At 40.0% G+C, this 18881-nt stretch overlaps 1 protein-coding gene across 6 annotated transcripts in view; it reads left to right on the top strand.

Annotated features, from left to right (window-relative positions):
* LOC106882261 (coiled-coil domain-containing protein 73) overlaps positions 1-18881 on the top strand; it is a 295558-nt gene that overhangs the window by 254328 nt on the left and 22349 nt on the right. The window lies entirely within an intron of this gene.

The raw sequence follows: 18881 nt of genomic DNA, 5'->3' as shown, positions 1-18881 counted from the left end.
AAACTGAGATTACTTGAAGTCCTTAGATGGAATTGTAAAGAGGAATTCCTGCTTTCTTTTGCTTTTGGTTTGTCTGAATGTGTGCTTTTGTCCCTTACTCAATTATTGGATTAGATCTTTCATTTATCTACATACTTGTATGTATATGTTTGTGTGTGTATGTATTAGGGTGTTTGGAAAGCATTTGCATTTTTTCACCACTATGAAATATGAATCAACCAATCACATCAGAACCAAGATCAAATAGACGGGAACTGTTTAGAAATAGTATATTATCTCTTCTATCTGGCAGTGTATCATTCATAGTCATTTTGGTAATTAGCCCCATGGAGGATAAGAACTTTATAAAACAACATATTAGCCATTGCTTACTTTATGAGTTTCAAAAGAAAAGTACCATTAGAAAAGCAATGAAAAACATTTGTGAAGTGTATCCAGATGCGGTGAAAGTTCGTTCATGTCCATGTGGTTTAAAAGGTTTAAAGGTGGCGATTGTGATATGTCTGACAAGCGTCACTCTGAAGATGGCCCACTCTGAATAACAACCTTTTGAATGAGACGGTTGTATCGGATCCACATCAAAGCACCAAAGGTTTGGTGAAAAAACTTAACGTGTCATATTCAATTATCCATGAACATCTCAAGCAAATTGGGAAAACATGCAAAGAGGGAATTTGGATTCCACATAAGCTTACACTTGAGAACTGAAACATTCCACTATTTGCAACAGTCTTCTAACCAGGAATAACAACCTGTCATTACAGGAATATGGAAGGATCATCAATGCAGATGTCTATTGTGAGCAATTTGATCACATAAATGAAAAATTACATTGAAAGTGGCCAGCTTTGGTAAACAGCACTCTTCAAAACAAACCCAAGAAACAATAAGATCATTAGGATGGGAAGTTCTTCCACATCCTCCATACTCACCTGACTCAGCACCTATGGATTTCCATCTGCTCCGATCACTAGAAGGCAAAATATTCAGAAACAGAGAGCAAGTTGAAAACAGACTTTCAGACTATTTTTCAGGAAGGAAAATGGGTTTCTTTGAATGTGGCATAAAAGAGTTACTTTCCCATTAGGCTTATGAAAAGATTTGGTAGGTGTAAACTGAAAAAGGCTTGTCGTGCACATGTGTGCGCATATGTGCGGCTTTGCGTTTGTCCCTCACCATTGCTTGACAACTGGTGCTGGTTGGAACTTAGCAGTTCAGCAAAAGAGATAGATAGAATAAGAACCAGGCTTAAAAAATAGATATTAGCATCAGTTCATTTGACTGAAACACTTCAAAGCAGTGTGCCAGCATGGCTGCTACTGACTGAAACAAGTAAAAGATAAAAGATAAAAGATAAAAGATATATATATATACATATATATCATCATCATCATCATCATCATCATCATCATCATCATCATCATCATTTAATGTTCACTTTCTATGTTGGCATGGGTTGGAGGGTTTGACAGGAGCTGACCAGTTGAAGGGCTGTTCAAGATCTTTGTCTGTTTTGGCATGGTTTCTATAGCTGGATGGCCTTCCTAATGCCAACCGCTTTACAGAATATACTGGGTGCCTTTACACATCATCAGCACAGGTGACTTTTATATGGCACCAGCACCTATGAGCTCACAAAATTAAGGATGCTCGGCTGGATTGGGTTGCAGGGGACAAGCCTGTATGCAAGGGCAACCACACTTTCACTTAGCTTGATGTGTCTTTTCAAGCACAGCAAACTGCCAGGAGTCTCAGTTCCTTGTCATCCCTCAGTGAGTCCCAGTGTCCATAGATCCTTTCTCACCACTTCATCCCTACCTCTTCCACATGTTCCCTCCAGAATTAGAGATTGGCACTTCATTCATATGCATTATATGGCCATACCAGTGCAGTCTTCTCTCGTGCATGCCACATCTGATGCTACTTATACCCAGTTTTTCTCTCAAATCACTTATATGCTTTTATATATGTACACTGACATTACCCATCCAGTGAAGCATGCTGGCTTCATTTTTTTCAAAACTTCGCATATCCTCAATAGTTATAGCCATGTCTCACTGCCATATAGCATAGCTGTTCATACACAGGCGACATACAATCTGCCTTTCACTCTGAGGGAGAGACCCTTCATTACTAAGAGATAGTAGCTCTCTGAACTTCACCCAGCCTATTCTTATTCTAGCAGCTATGCTTTTGGAACAACCACCCCCACTACTAACTTGATCACCTAAGTAATGGAAACTGTCTACTACTTCTAAGGATCCACCCCTCCACTGACATATGTGAGAGTCTATTTTTTGTACATTCCTGGTGTTTAATGCATATCTCACACCTGTAAAGACTACTTTCTCCTTTAGTCGTCAAGTGATACCGCTGCATCTCTTATGTGTCCATAGCTTGCATCTCTGAAGGGGTCTGTGATTTGATTCCAGACCTTGCTTCCATACCTGAAATTTTTTCCCTAGTTCTGATAGTAATTCAGCAATAAGAATAAGCTCATCAGAATAGATGAGCTCTCCAGGGTAGCCAATCTTAAATTCCTCAGTTAGAGCTTGGCGGACCATGATAAATAAGAGGGAGTTAAGAACTAAATTCTGGTGGACGCCTACACTAAACTCCTTGCTATACTTATTGGTGGTTCACACCTTACTCGCAGCATCCTTTGTACATGGCTTGTACAGTTTTCACTAACCACTCATCTATCCCTAGCTTCTGCATTATATATATATAATATCAAGCCCTTGATATTATAATGTATTTTTATATATAAAGGAAAAAATTACATACCTTGTATTACTTTTTTCCTTAATTGATTTACATGCTGGTTACTCGATAAAATCTTATATAGATTTTATCCTTATATTTCATATGTATATATATATATATATATATATATATATATATATATATATATATATATATATATATATATATATATATATATACGCACACACACACACACACATATCATGTGTGTAAGCACATGTGTTTATTCAACAGTACAAAATCATAACTAATCTACCTACTTGAGATGTCTATTAATACATTTCTTTAAGCTGTTTATATTTTTAATTTATTTATTCATTTATTTCAATATCATGTCTGCCTCTTCCTCCTCAGTAAAGATAGTAGAGAGGCAAAAACCAGCAATATGTTAAACTAAATATCCATCTCTATTTGATTTTGTGCCTTGTGTTTCAATTTTCAATCACTAATTGTCTGGTATTCTGGTTTACTTCTTTTGAGGTAGATAAAATGAATGCTAGTCAAGTGGTGGGGTATTCAGTCAACACATACAGACATGGTACTGTGGTTAATAAATTCACATTGCAAACATGTAGTTGTTGGTTTCATCACTCTGCTTTGAAACTTGGGCAAGTGTCTTCCATCATAGCCTTGTGATGACCCCAATACTGCATCAGTGGAATTTACTGAACAGAACTGTGCTGAAGCAGGTATATATTCTCTCTCTCTCTCTCTCTCTCTCTCTCTCTCTCTCTCTCTCTCTCTCTCTCACACACACACACACATACACAACTAGTCTGGGAACATTTTGATACCACTTTGTATATTGTATATATCACATTTGGGTGTGATAAATCTTAAATCAATTCCTCACGGTGTGGTCAGTCAAGATACTAGGGCAAGTTTGCATTCATAAGGGTGAGAGTGGAAGTGCCCTGATAGAGGGTGCTTTAGTATGATCTTTCCCTCAGTCAAGCAGAACCTTCACCTCCTGCTGTTGTTAAAGTAAGGTTTATAATATATATACGCATATGCAGGCACAGTATTGCCAAATAGCCATGGTTATACTTACAGGTTCCTGGGTTCAATCCCACTGCTTGGCAGCTTGGACAAATATCACTTTCTACAGCCATATAGTGAAATTGAATAGATGGAAACTGTATAGAAACCTGTAAGTTGATTGTAACTGTAAACAAAAGGTATAACCTTGCCACACATTGTATCTGATTCTTCCTGAGAATTCTGCATGCATGTATGAAACATATAGAATTGTAAGTGATGGATAATTAGAGTAGTAGATTGACACTCCCACTTTAATGCAGTTTTTGACTCATTTTACACAGTTGAAATTGCTAGGAGTTAGCTTTTATTTCACAATTAAGTAAAATTCTAGTAGATTGTATTACTATATAATATTTGCTCCCACATTATAAGTAATGTTTGGGTTTCGACTGTAGAGATCATGTTGTAGCTTAGACATTTTTTGTAGAACTATTGAGGAATTTTGAAAAACATGTTGAAATGTATATATATGTGTATCCTGTATTAGGTAGCTTTTGATATATAAAATTTTCTTTTAAATTATTATATCAAAAATGAAAATGGACTTCAAATAAATATAATTGTATTTAAAAGAAAGCTGATTTAAAGTTTATTTAAGCAGAGAAAAATGTATATCATTAAAATTCTAAAAATACTTATGTATTAATATTTATTATCTATACATAAAAGTCTTGTTTGTTTGTTTTTTTAAGCTATGTAAAATAGTGTGTATATGACTTAATTAAATATTTGTATGTATATCAGTTTCAAATCAGTACACTTTTCTACTTCATTGACAAAACCAACTTTTATTGAAGTCCATTGAGATTTGATAGTTACAAATTGTAGAGCATTCAGCATATTTGATTAGCTTTGATTGAAAAAATTTATAATATACAACACATTATTGATTAATCTTAAAATAACTTAATCACTTTACAAGCTACATTCAGACTAAGAGGACTGTTGTAGCCCTGTATTATCACAAAACTTAAATGAATGCAACTGTAAGAACAACACAGTAGTAAAAGAAAAAAAAAGATAAATTCTACTTCCCATGCTACAATATACACATGTGCAAACACACACACACACACACACACACACACACACACACACACACACACACACAATACAGTATATTATTTTTACCTCCGCCAAGGAGCTCTATATCTTCTGTATGATGTGACAAATATTCAATCAACATTGCCCATCTTTAAAATTCGTCTGAGGCTTGGCCCCTGTGCCATCTGTCCACTACAGAAATGTTCGTGTCATATATATATATATATATATATATATATATATAAGTAAAAAAGCTAGTTCTAAAAACTCTCTAAGAGATGAATGCAGTAGTTGTACTACCAGTTAATGTTCATAGCCACTCCAACATGTCTGTTCTGTTTGAATGGACTTTACTGTGATTTTTTTTAACACCAAGAGGACATCCCCTCTAGCTGGTAAACAATGCACACCTGCATTCAATATATTGTGAACAGGGAAATGAACCCCTACCATCTTCTAGTGATGGGACCAACATACCAGTCTGATTTTGGGCTATTGCTAGTCTTTCTTCAATACTGGACACCTCATCTGCTAGAAATGAATTTTTTATTATGATAAATATAATCATACATTGAGGGGACAAAACAGGACAATACAAACAATTATCGTTATTGTGAGTTTGAATGAAACCTAGGTTTAAAAATTATGAATGATATATAAAAATGAAAATTTTGCCTTTTTTTTGGACTTTAACCTGATGGACTAAAAAGCAAAGCAACTACACCTTTTCCTTTTCCCATGAAGGATTAAGCAGGATCAGTTGCACTCACCGTTCTTACCATAACCTTAAAAAATGGTAAAAGGAAGAACTTACAGTTTGAATTTGAAGAGGGGCTGCACAAATTCAGCTACCTATCCATCCTTTTCTGTCATTGGTATAGTCACTGGGCTTAATAGTAATTTTTTCGGCCATTTCGGAGCTGAGATCCTTGATATCTTCTGGATACCTTTCCTTCAGCTCTGAAAATAGGCCTGCGTCCATTTTAGCAAGTCTAATATCTGGGGGCGTGTCTTTTGTTATTTTAAAAACTCGCACCTTATGATGCGCTCTTATGACTGTGTTCAACACACTGTTTTTTTCCGAGAAGGAAACAATTTTTTCTTGGGTTTTGGAGTGGGATTTGGTGAAAGGTTTCACTGTGGGGTTGGTTTGGGGAATTTTGTTTTGTGCATCTGCCGTATGTTTTATGGATTTTTTTGTTTGGCGAGGGGAGTCTGGGACTTGGGCATTTTTTCTTTTGTGTGACACTGTAGTGAATTCCATTACAGCGTTTTTCTCTGTCTTTTTCACTGCACTCTCTGCTGTTACTCCCTCTCTCTTTTCTACTGCATTGTCTTGCTTTTCATTTTTTTCTTTGACTACTTACATAGCCTTTTGGGGAGGGGGCTTCATTGGTTTTCTTTTTCTCACACTTTGAGTAAACGTGGCCCTTTTCTCCATATCTGAAGCAACGGGGCCTACGTCCCTCAACGGCTACTCTCATTGTTAGCCCCTCCCCTACAAACACCCTATCGGGCAATTTTTCTATAGTTTCATTTGACGCTTGTACAACCATCTCTAGGGTCTGACCTTTCCAGTTCACGACTTAATGCTTTTTCAATTGCAAAATTGTCACTGCCTCCTCCACGTTGTAGATGACAGCTGCTGCTACCCACATAACCTCATAACCAGCCGGAATCTCATCCATGGTAATTTTGGCTGTTCTGCGACCCAGGTATATGGGTAGCAGAATTATTTTTTCGTTTCACAAGGTTTTTGTGGAGACTTCCTTTGCTATGGTGGCTGTTTCAAATTGTGCTTCTACCATTGTGTTTCTCATCCTCCAGCCAACGTAGGTTATTTGGTTCCATATTGGGAACAAACATCTTTCTACGACATCAATTTTGCATCCATAATTCGTTTCTCCTTTAAATTGTAAATTTTGTAGACAACCGTTCTTGCGTTTAATGCTTGCACTGTCTCTGGAGGAGGCAGTAGTTCCATATCGCTACCATTTTTTTAATCAAGCTATGGAACTTAAACAATTGTTCCATTTTCACTTCCATTTCCATCATATTGCTGCCCACCGCAGCAGAAAAACTTGGTCTTTCCTTTGCCTGTTTTTCAATTTCTCATTCATTTTCACCGCTATTATCCTTTCCCATTGCAGGAAAATATTTTTTAGATGTAATATTAAATTCCATTGTAAACATGTTATTACTTAGCCAAAAATGACAAAAATAACAAACAAATTCAATACCCAGCAACGGGTAAAGAAAAAGACAGTTCAGCAATAATTTTTTTTTCACAGTAAATTCCAAAACAGAATTTTCTGCCCTGTAGGGCGAAAATTACTGTTCCACAAAGGACAACAGTTCAATTCAAGTCAAAGCACACCAGAAACAAAAATATAATAACAGACAAAAACACAATGGAACGAACTCACATAACTTGGTAGCAGCAAAATCTCGATTCACAACGCAAAAAGACCTCGTCTGCTAGAGATATTTTCTTTATTAAGATAATAATTATCTAACACAGAACGGACAAACAAGACAGAACAAACAGATAAATGTTAATGTGAGTTCAAATGAAACCTAATTTTAAAATGTTGATGATTATACAAATTAATATATTTCTTTTTAATAATTTTTAGCTAGGTGGGATTCACCCTGATGAGCGAAAAGCCCAGCGACTACACCTTTATCTTTCTCCATGGAGATTAAGCCGGGTCACTTGCACCCACCTTTCTTACCACAGCCTTCCATCTTTTCTCAAACACACTTTGCAACAGTCGTTTCCTCTCTAGCCCTATCTTGCTCTTCAGGTGATATCTGAAGTGAGCAATCCAGGGCCAGAGATGAAGGTTCCCGTCACGAGTCCTTGCAGTCTTGTCTTCCAAACACACACTTTCAACACTGCCACTGTAAGGAGAAAACATGCCCCACCTTCCTTTGAGAGTCCAGTGGGTGGCACAATCTTTATTATAGAGTACAGCTGATAGCTGTACTCTGCCTAGGTATGACAACACATGTTCAACGTAAATTATCAAGCCTGAAAGCTTCCAGCAGTGTACAAAAGTGTGCTGGACGGTTTCATCATCCAGCCTACATCTTGGACATGCTGGTGACACTGACATTCCATGCCTGGATAACTTATCGCAAACAGGTAAAGCGTTCCTGTAGCACTGCCAGGTCAGGGATTTTTGATAATTATCCAAATACCTTGGCCTGAAAGTCTTTCGGAACAGGTTGGTAAGTTGGTACTCATTGAACCCCAGAGCCCCACCTAGGACATCATCATTTTTAAACTCTACCAGCCCTCTATACAAAACCAAGGTGGTATTCCCACTGCCGGCCTTGCCTGTCTTGTGGATCAGCATGAGTGCCTGTCAACACTCCTTTTGCTATTCTGTCAGATTGCGTCTTTTAATAAAACCGGGTTTAAATCTCTCCAAAGAGGCTGGTCATGGAAAGAATTCCTCTACAAGTGGATTCCACACCTTGTCACCCTCCAGGTAGTGCCAGAGATGTCTCGACCTCAATGCATGTTTGCGCATCATAGGCCAGGGCATCCCTAACCCACCCTTTAGCGGTTCCTGGCAGCAGACAGAGCACCTTACAAGTGGCTTTCCTCCCTTCCACAATAAGCAGAAAAGGAAGTGCTCCAACTTGTTTAGCCACAAGTCGGGACAAGGGACAACGGTTAGGCAGTAGGTGATTACAGATGCAATAAACACCTGTACCACTTCCGCCCTTCCTTTCAGGGATAGAGCCTGTCCAGACCAGGTCCGAACTAGAGCTTCCACCCTGTCTGCCACCTTGCTCCAATTCTTCTCCGTTTGGGAGTCTGGTCCAAACCAAACTCCAAGCAACTTAACAGGACCATCTGTCCAGTGACCCACGACACTGGATGATACCGGCTTGCTCCTCCAGGTGCTGAGGCACAAGCCAATGGACTTGTCCTTGTTAACCTTTGCTCCTGCCACCGCCTCGTACCCATTGATGGTGTCCTCTACACAAGGTAGCTGAGCCTCATTGGACACGATGATGGTGATGTCATCCGCATAAGCAGAGACTGACTTGCCACATCCAATTTCATTGGGGGTGTGTCCCAAATTCCCCAACTTCCTCAGTAAGGGCTCAAGAGCCAAAATGTACAGAAGCGGGGACGGGACACCCTTGATGAACTGAGTACATGATCAAAAATGGCTCCGACAGGTAGCTGTTTACCTGAACAGTGGATTGGATGCCGCTATACATTGCAGAGATTCACCTACAGAAGTCCGGTCCCAGCCCAGCCACTTCGAGAACCACTGCCAGGTATTGGTGGTCTACCCTATCAAACGCTTTACTCTGGTCTAAATGGACCGTTGCCCCACCTTTGCCAGTTAATTTACCCACCCTGTCTAAGGTGTAGCATATAAGGTGAAGATTGTCCTGGATCAACCTGCCCCGAATGGCGCATGTTTGCACCTTCCCTACAAGCTTCTCCACGACATACGTCAACCTTTTTGCTAACACCTTGGCCAAAATCGTTAACTCTACATTGAGTAGAGTTATGGGCCTGTAATTACTTATACTGTCCCCCCTTGCTCGGGTCCTTCTGGATCAGCATCACCACTCCCCGACTCACAGAGTTGGGAATCCTCCCATTCTGTTGCCAGTTTGTGTAGACGCCTGCCAGCATGCTACGATAAAACTCACAGGGCAGACCATCCAGCCCCAGTGATTTGTCCCCGGCACACTCGGCCAACACCTCTATTACCTCCGCAAGTGTAATCAGTCCTTCACAGCATTTCACCTCACGTGCCGAGAGTCGCAGCCCACCAGCAAGGAAGCCCTTTAGGGCCTCCCTACACTCAAGCTCGCCACCCTGCCCAAACACCTGGGTGAAATGCTGGTGAAAGGCTTTCTGCAGCTTTTCCTGTTCATAGATCTTGTGCCCTTGCTCGTCAGTTAAAGACTTTATAGAGGCTTTTTGCCCTTCTGACACTCCACACGATGGGCCCATCCAGCAATGTTAATACCTTCTCGGCCCACTGCACATAGTTTAGCTCTAAGCCTACAGCCTTCATGTTTGGCTCTGAGGTGACAGTACAGGACCGTTCTCGCTGCCAGCACTCTGTCTGCAGAGACAGATTCCAAAGCCTCATCTAAATTCTTGACTAGTTCCCTTTCTATTCTAGATCTATCTAAACTTAGCTGGTTGCTAAATCTAAAAGATTCTAAACGGATGGCTCTCTTGAGGGCGTGCTACCATCTATTGTTAATGATGGCGCCACATAATGCCCTCTGTACTATTTCCTTAATCCAGGCACAGAAGGCTTGACAAGTCAAAATAGACTTGTTCATCTTCCAGCACCCGGGTCCCTGTCTATGACATCTATATGTATCTCACACGTCACATATTTGTGATCCGTGTAAGACTCTCGGCATGTGAGGTGAAATGCTGTGAAGGACCGATTACACTTGCGGAGGTAATAGAGGTGTTGGCCATTGCCCCATTTATTTCTTTCGTTTCTTCCATTGCTTTTCCTTCTGAAGTAGTCTTTGGTTTCTGTGGCTTCTCTGTATCCTCATTAGTTTTCTTCTCTGTTTTCTTTTCAACTTTTTGAGGAGGGACTTCGTTGACTTTCTTTTTGGTGCACATCGAGCGGATGTGGCCCTTTTCTCCACATTTGGAGCAACGAGTCCTACCTCCCTCAATGGCTACTCTTATGGTTTGCCCCTCCCCTACAAACACCCTATCTCGCAAATTTTCCAAGGGTCTCATTTGAGGCCTGTATGACCATTTCTAAACTTTAGCCTTTCCAGTTTACCACCTCCTTCTTTGTCATTTTCAAAATTGTTATGGCTTCTTCGACGTCATATATTACGGCTGCTGCTACCCACATAACTTCATAGCCTGCCAGTATTTTATCTATTGTTACTTTTGCTGTTCTGCAGCCCAAGTATGTGGGTAGCATTCTTGAGGGTCTTAGTTGAGACTTCCTTAGCTACATCAGCCGTTTGGAACTGTGCCTCAACAGTCGCGCTTCTCGTTCCATGGCTAACGTAGCATATTAAATTCCATATGGGTGCCAAGCACCTCTCTACTATCTCCTTTTTTGCCTCCATGATCCCCTTCTCTTTCATGTTATATATTTTATACACTACAGTATATGCATTTATTGGCTGTAGTGTTTCAGGGGGCGGCAACAGTCTTGTATGGTCGTCACTCTTTTTAATCAAATTGTGAAACTTTAATAGTTGTTCCATTTTAGCTTCTAGTTCAGTGACGTTGCTGCCCGCCGCATCTGAAAAGCTTTGCTTTGCCTTTTCCTTTTGTATATTGTTTGAACTTGCATTTTGACTTTCATTTACTTTTCCCATCTTGGGAAAGTCTTGGTTGGATTCAATGTTGAATTCCATGACAGTTTTATTTTTAAAAAAAACTTTGCCAAAAATGACAAATTAACAGAAAATTCACAACCCGTCAACAGGTAAAAAAATAATATTTCACAAATAATTCGCAAAATATTTTTTAAACAGTGTTCCGCAATATAATTTCTACCCTGTAGGGTGAAAATTACTGTCCTACAACGGACAACAATTCGATTCACAAATTAACAAAATGATATAAAACAGGTAACAAGCCAAAGACAAACTTACATAACAGGGTAGCAGAAATTCCCAAAAACGACGCAATGACTGTGTGTGTGTGTGTGTGTGTGTGTGTGTATATATATATATATATATATATATATATATATGTATGTATATATCATCATTGTTGTAATTTAACGTCCGCTTTCCATGCTGGCATGGGTTGGACAGTTTGACTGAGGGCTGGCAAGCCAGAAGGCTGCACCAGGCTCCAATCTGATCTAGCAAAGTTTCTACAGCTGGATGCCCTTCCTAACACCAACCACTCATAGAGAGTGTAGTGGGTGCTTTTACATGCCACCGGTATGAGGGCCAGTCAGGCAGTACTGGTATCAGCCATGCTCAAATGGTGCTTTTTACAGGCCACCTGCACAGGAGCCAGTCTGGTGGTACTGGCAACGACCACGCTCAAATGGTGTTTTTTACATGTCACTGGCACAGAAGCCAGTCAGGTGACACTGGCAACACTCGAATGTTGCTTTTTACATGCCATCGGCAAGGGAGCCAGTCAATGGCCCTGGGAACGATCACGCTCGAATGGTGCTTTTAACATTTCCACTGGCACAGGTGCCAATCAGGAGGTACTGTCATTGGCCACGACAATGATTTCACTTGTGTCAATAGATATATATATATATATATAAATATATATATGTCCATATGGTTGCGTTTGTGTTTCTATTTATATATAAATATTTCTATGTATACATGGAGTGAATGTACATATATATGTATGTGTACATGGGTGTAGGCAAATAAATCTCTTCATACATAATAAGAATCTTAATGACTATTAAACGACTATCATGGATACCAGGATACCTGAAATTAAGTTTTATGAGTGAACTGGCAGACAAGTGATGGTCATGGTTCATTTGATGAAAAACAGTTACAGACAATAAAGATAATGGATACTTCTAGTCTATATCCTGATATAAAAACTTACAATAGAATAAACAAAAATAGAATGTTGTTTTTTATTTATATTTATACTTTTGATTTTTATTTCCATTAACTAATTGTGGTCTATTTGTTTTGTAATTCATTTTTATTTTTTATTGCCATTGGTATTTTTATAACTTATGTCACCTTGAATCTATAAGCTGCTTAGTAAAGAGAAAATGCTAGTTATGCAAAGGCTTAGAAAATGATGGGAAACTGAACACAATTCAGCATTGCTATCAAAGCCACTCACTGATGACGTTCAGGTACACAGTTGCAGTTGTATCATATTTTTTTATATAATCACTTATAGAATAATTTATGTAATAGTATGATATGGAAAACTCGACAACTAACAGCAGAAACAATTATTGTGCTTTGTAATTAAAGCTTGTTCATTCCATCTTCTTGCTTTATAAATTTTTACATATATACATGCATTCATGCATGTATACATACATACGAGGTGCTGTCAAAATGTTCCTGAACTTGTTGTTTAATAAAAAAGTAACTTATCCACCTAAGTTTTAACATCGTCTCCTTTGAAATAGTTACCTTGTGCAGCAATACACTGATCCCAGCATTCCTGCCACTTTTGGAATCTGGCATGGAAGTCATTTTCTGTATGCAAGTTGAGGACCTTCTACGATTCACTCTGGATCTCAACAATGGTGTTAAAACGGTGATCTTTGAGCTGCATTTTCATCTTGGGGAAGAGATGGAAGTCTACAGGTGCTGAATATGATGAATAGGGTAGGTGCAGAGGCAATACCACATTATTTTTGGCGAGAAACTTGTGAGTGAGAAGAGCTCGGTGACAGGATGCATTGTCATTGTGAAGAATCCAATTCTTCATGCTCCACAGATCTGGCTGCTTTTGCCGAATGTCCTACCTCAAATGTTTCAAAACATTGTTGATCTTCCTCTGATGATCGTCATGCACAAGCTGATGAATTTTCTCCACATTTTCAGGGATGATGCTGGTGGAAGATCTTCCAGATTGCTCATTGTCTTCCAGATTGCTCGTTGTCTTCCAGGCATGTTCTGCTTTTGAAGTGCCTATACTACTTGAAACTTTGCATATGACCTATTGTTTCATCACCATAAGCTTGCTGAAGCATGCCCAATGACTCTGTAGTGGATTTCCCAAGTTTAATGCTCTTTGTTCCAACTTCCTGTCCATGACAAAAATTTGAGACTGCAGCATGCAAATAATCACAAAAACACAAAATTTCACAACTTGCAAAGTAAACACAGCAATGTTACTCGGCACACTGCCTTATGAAGGTCACTTCTGGGGGTTACGCTGTTGGCAGGTCTTCCAGATTGCTCATTATCTTCCAGGGATGTTCTTCCACTTTTGAAGTGCCTATGTCACTTGAAACATTGTGTATGACCCATTGCCAAAGCATGCTCAGTGTCTCTGTAGCTGACTTCTCAAACTTAATGCAAAATTTGGCTCTTTGTTCCTGTCCATGATAAAATCACAGACTACAGCATACATATGATCCCAAAAGCACAAATTTCATAACTTGCAAAGTAAACACAGCGATGTCACTTGGTACGCTGCTTCATGAAGGTCACTGCTGGCTCTCACTACACGTGCTACCAAGGCCCAGCTAACATTCAGAATGTGTCTCAGACAACTCTGGTGAAAGTGTAGTGAAACCTCTCTCTCTCCAGTATTTAATTACAAATGATAACGTGGCGGCTAACATCAGCTTTCGGATGCTTGGACCCTTGTGTCCATCACCCTGATGGGTTCTTATTTGCGCGGCATTTGACAACAGTTCTGTTTCGCGCCAGGGTGCATACCGTCCAATCGTGGCCTTCCAATAAGGTCGCATGAGAGAGAGTTTTTCTGCTTTTCCGGTGAGTCCTTTTTCATCTATAAATAAGCCTGTTTGATCCACGCTAGTTTGTCTCGACAACAGACCTCTCACAGGTCTTGTCGCAGACCAGAACACAGCTCCAGCCAGTTTCCAGCGACGACGCCAACACCACCACCGATCTACTGTCTACCACAATGTCGTCGCCAGCAACACCACCACTAGAGTACACACCAACAACAGCAAATGCGGTTTCATCTCAACACTGTTTGAGTGGATTGTTTCCACCTCGAGTTAACAGCCAGAACGACCTGCAAGAATCTTCTGTACCAAGTAACCGGTCACAGCATCAACGCTCAACTTCACACACAACATGTGACACCACAGCTCTGCTCTTCGGCTACAACTTCTTGTACAGACATTCAATCCCATGTGTAACTCTTCTATGAACTGGTATTTCTCTATCTTGTGTTTAGGACTCTTATAGTCATTGTTACAGACACTTATTCTATACTCTGTATTTCTCAGTCACACGCACACACATATTGTTGTATACACACTCTTGTACACGAAGGCCTGTCTTATGTATTGTGTTACTTGTATTCTCACACACACACATTGTTGTATACATATTCTTTATACGACGGTCTGTCTTACACATTGTATTGTTTATATTGCCGCATACATGCACACACACAGACACACTGTTCACTATGCTAATAAACCTACTCTCTATATATATCTAATGGTTATCTCTGTCACTCTCTCTTTCCTTTACTGGCACTTGCTCGCATCTCACATATGTGAGCCCTTCATATGTTATATTACATGTTTTGTGTTCGACCGTGCAACGCGTTTAAAGGAGTCTCTCCCGTTCATCGCCATTTCCTTTGGTTTGCACGGTCGTATCCTACAAAAGTATTTAAAGACCTTTACATGACGTTTGTAAAGGGTCCATGTCTCACAAGAGTAAAGGACCGATGTCAGTACACATGCACGGTACACAGCAATTTTTGTTTGCCTTGTGATGCCATGCTGGGACCAGACACGAGACTGAAGAGACCGGAAGGAATTAGTTGCTCTCTGCAACCTGAAAGATATTTCCTCATCCAGGGAGCAAGAACGGCTGAGTGTGCTGCCCAGGTAGACAAACTTGTCTACTACCTTCAGAATTGTTACTTCAACCAAGATGGCTGGTTTCACATATGGATTTCCTGATGCAGGCTGGAACATTACAACAGTCTTGTCCAGGCTAATGCTGAGTCCAAATGCCTTATAAGAAGCAGAAATACAATCCATAAGTATTTGCATGTCATCCACTGTATGAGTGACTAAGTCACAGTCATCTGCATAAAGGAGGTCACGAATAATAGACTGGAAAACTTTTGATTTGGCAGCAAATTGGTGCAGATTAAAGAGGTGGCCAGAAGATTGATACCTGACATATATTCCCAGAGAGCTAACCTTAGCAAAAGCATGAGTAAAAGCAGCAGCAAAGTACAAAGAAAAGAGATTTGGGGCAAGCATGTCACCCTGCTTGACACCATTCTCTACAGGAATGGGTCCTGCCATGCCACCACCAACATTGACCCAAGCCTCCATCCCATCCCAAGATTCCGAGTTCGATTCCAAGCAGTGACCTGAACAAGAATAATAATAATAATAGTAACAATAATAACATCGAAAAATATACCCTAGGAATGAGAACCCAGGTTCGAAATTTCCCCAAGACACCTGAAGAAGTGTTAACAGCATACAAGATGAGGACAAATATCTGTTGAATGTAAATAATGTAAATAATGCAAATAATGTAAATACTTATTGCTGTCTATTGATGGCATGGAATTTAAGGAGCCAATGATAAGTCTTTGTTGTATAGTATCAATCACTATTTCATCCACAACTGACTCATGGTTCAGGAGTTCAGAGACCTGTAATTTCTATTGATTTAATAAATAGAGTAGAAGACTCCTTGGAATGCAAAGGAGCTGATGCAGAGCTCTTAGGCCCATAAACTTGCTTCATAAGATGGTAAAGCTTCTTGCTGTCATTTGCATCAGCAGCAACCTGAACATCACGAGCAACATCCTCCCACCAAATGTTCTGCATTTTCCTGAGAGATTGCTGCAGTAGTGATTTTACACTACTATAGTGCTAGATTTTGTTGCACAGCTGAAAGTCCTCTGTGCAGCAATACATTGTGGGCTTTACAACCAATAGTCACTGAACTTCAGCATCATTTTCATCAAACCAGTTTCTGTGTCTGGCAGTAGCATATCCCAGGGTTTCAGCAGCACATTTAAGAACCTGGTCTCAAAAATCTTCCTATATTGTAGTATTTTCAATGCTGGACAAGCGAGTCTGAAGCGCTTTCCTCAACACAGCATCATATATCTTGTGGACATTCAGATGCCAAGGAATGCCAGCTAGCCCTCTTCTCTCTTTCACTCTAATCATTATCCAGAACTTTGCTAGCACTAGAGTGTGAAAGGACTTGACATTACAAATGTCATAGATGTGATGTTTGCGGATGATGACATAATCTTTAGATCTTGGATGCATCCACATTGTTGTGTGGTCACCTTTGTGCATAAAATGAGTGCTTTCGATGTAAACACCATGTTCATCGCAAAGATCCAGCAGCATGAGACCATTGCTATTCATTTTCCCTACACCAAAACGTCCTAGAGAGTTCCATGTTTTCCAGTTTGTCCCAACCCTGGCATTGACATCCCCCAGTAAAATGACTTCATCAGAATTGGGGATTTTCCTAAGTATGGCTCTCAGCTGGGTTTTAAAAAATAGTTTTATCTTCATCACAACTAGTTAAAGGTGCATAGGCACTTATTAGAGTAGCAAACTGTCTACCTTTCAGGTGCAATCATAGAGTCACTAGATGTTAATTTATAGGAACAGGAAGCTCCTCCAACTTCTTAAGGCTATCAGATCGAACTACAAAGCCAACACCAACTTCTCTGCACTCCTCCTTCAGTCTCCTCTTCCGAAAAAATGTGTATCCGCCTTCTACTTCCTCAAGCTGACCATCACCTATACGAGTCTCTGAAAGGTTCGGCTTGCGAGCAGTGTGTCTTTGAGGCGTACAATCACTCTTGTTATCCAACAGAGTGTGCACATTCCAGCATGATATGTTCAAGTTCCATCCAGATTTTGTAAAAAAAATGTCTCTTTGTTTTTCAAGCGCAGGGTGGGCATCTGTTAGTTGCACTAAACTAACCAGATATAGAAAGACAGGCAGTTTTTGGTTCACCTTTTCTAGAACCTCATCGGCCTCCGGGTGAACAGTGCCCTCTCCAAATGGAGTTGCTCAGACACCCATGCAGCAACCGAATCCTATCACTGTCTTGAGTGACAAGAAGACAACTTTATATCTAGCATGGGCCGCCTGCATGCAGGTCGCTGACGATATGCTTCCAACCCATCAGGTCTGCATACTTTGCCACCTTTCCATCACCACTGGACTTCCAAATAAGAAATACCAAAGCTGACATTGGAGCTTAATGTGATCTTGCAGCTTGCCAGATCCTGTCAAATCATCCAACCAATGTCAGTATGAAAAATAGATGCTAAATGATGATGATAATTTGTGTCATTGCTCTGTGTGTGTGTGTGTGTGTGTGTGTGTGTGTGTGTGTGTGTGTGTGTGTGTGTGTGCATACATGAATGTATATATGTATGTTCTCTCTCCCTTTATTAATTTAAAATAAATTTTGACCGGCCACCTACTTAGTAACAAGGTTGTGAAGGAAAGTATCTTGTTTTAACCATCATCCTATAAATCTTAAGGTCTTTCACATTTTATAGTTCCTAATATGATAATTTGTAGAGCATGAATTAAGGATTTGCGTTCTCTCTCCAAGATCCCAAGTTCAGCCATACTTTGCTCCAGACAGGTTGATATGTATCCTGTTATTCCAATAATAATAGGTATGAAGATGAGAGTGTATCTTGGGTACTGGATTTGCAAATTCCTTATTGATGGTCTATAGATGTCCTCTTTCTCTTGTATTTTTCTAACCATATTTGTATCCAGAGGGCAACTAATTTCCATAATAGAACATATCTTCTTGTGATCATCATCAGCATCATTTAACATCCGCTTTCCATGCTGGCATGGGCTGGACAATTTGACCAGAGCTGGCTAGGCAGAAGACTGCACCAGGTTTCAGTGTCTGTTTTGGCATGGTTTTTATGGCTGGATGCCCTTCCTAACACCAACCACCCCATAGAGTGGACTGAGTACATTTTATGTGGCACCATCAGAGGTGAAGTTAGTCTTGGCATGGTTTTTTTACAGCTGGATGCCCTTCCAAATGCCAACCACTTTACAGTATGGACTGGATGCTTTTTATATGGCACCAGCACTGGCAGGGTCACCAAGTAATTTGCAAGACAATAATCCTTTGAGAGGGGAGGGGGCATTGGAAGAAGTGATCTTGCATCAGATGATGAAAGATTAGAGTGTGATAGAAAGACAGAAACAGGTGTCATGCTGTAGAGGAGATACATGATTACCTTGTGTGTGTGTGTGTGTGAGAGAGAGAGAGAGAGAGAGAGAGAGAGAGAGAGAGAGAGAGAGAGAGAGAGAGAGAGTGATCAAGAATGAGGACAGAA

Source organism: Octopus bimaculoides, chromosome 25, assembly GCF_046866305.1.
Source record: "Octopus bimaculoides isolate indiv1 chromosome 25, ASM4686630v1, whole genome shotgun sequence".
In the NCBI taxonomy this organism is placed as follows: domain Eukaryota; kingdom Metazoa; phylum Mollusca; class Cephalopoda; order Octopoda; family Octopodidae; genus Octopus; species Octopus bimaculoides.
The sequence above is the reverse complement of the archived record's forward strand: the minus strand, read 5'-3'. Positions and strand labels throughout refer to the sequence as shown.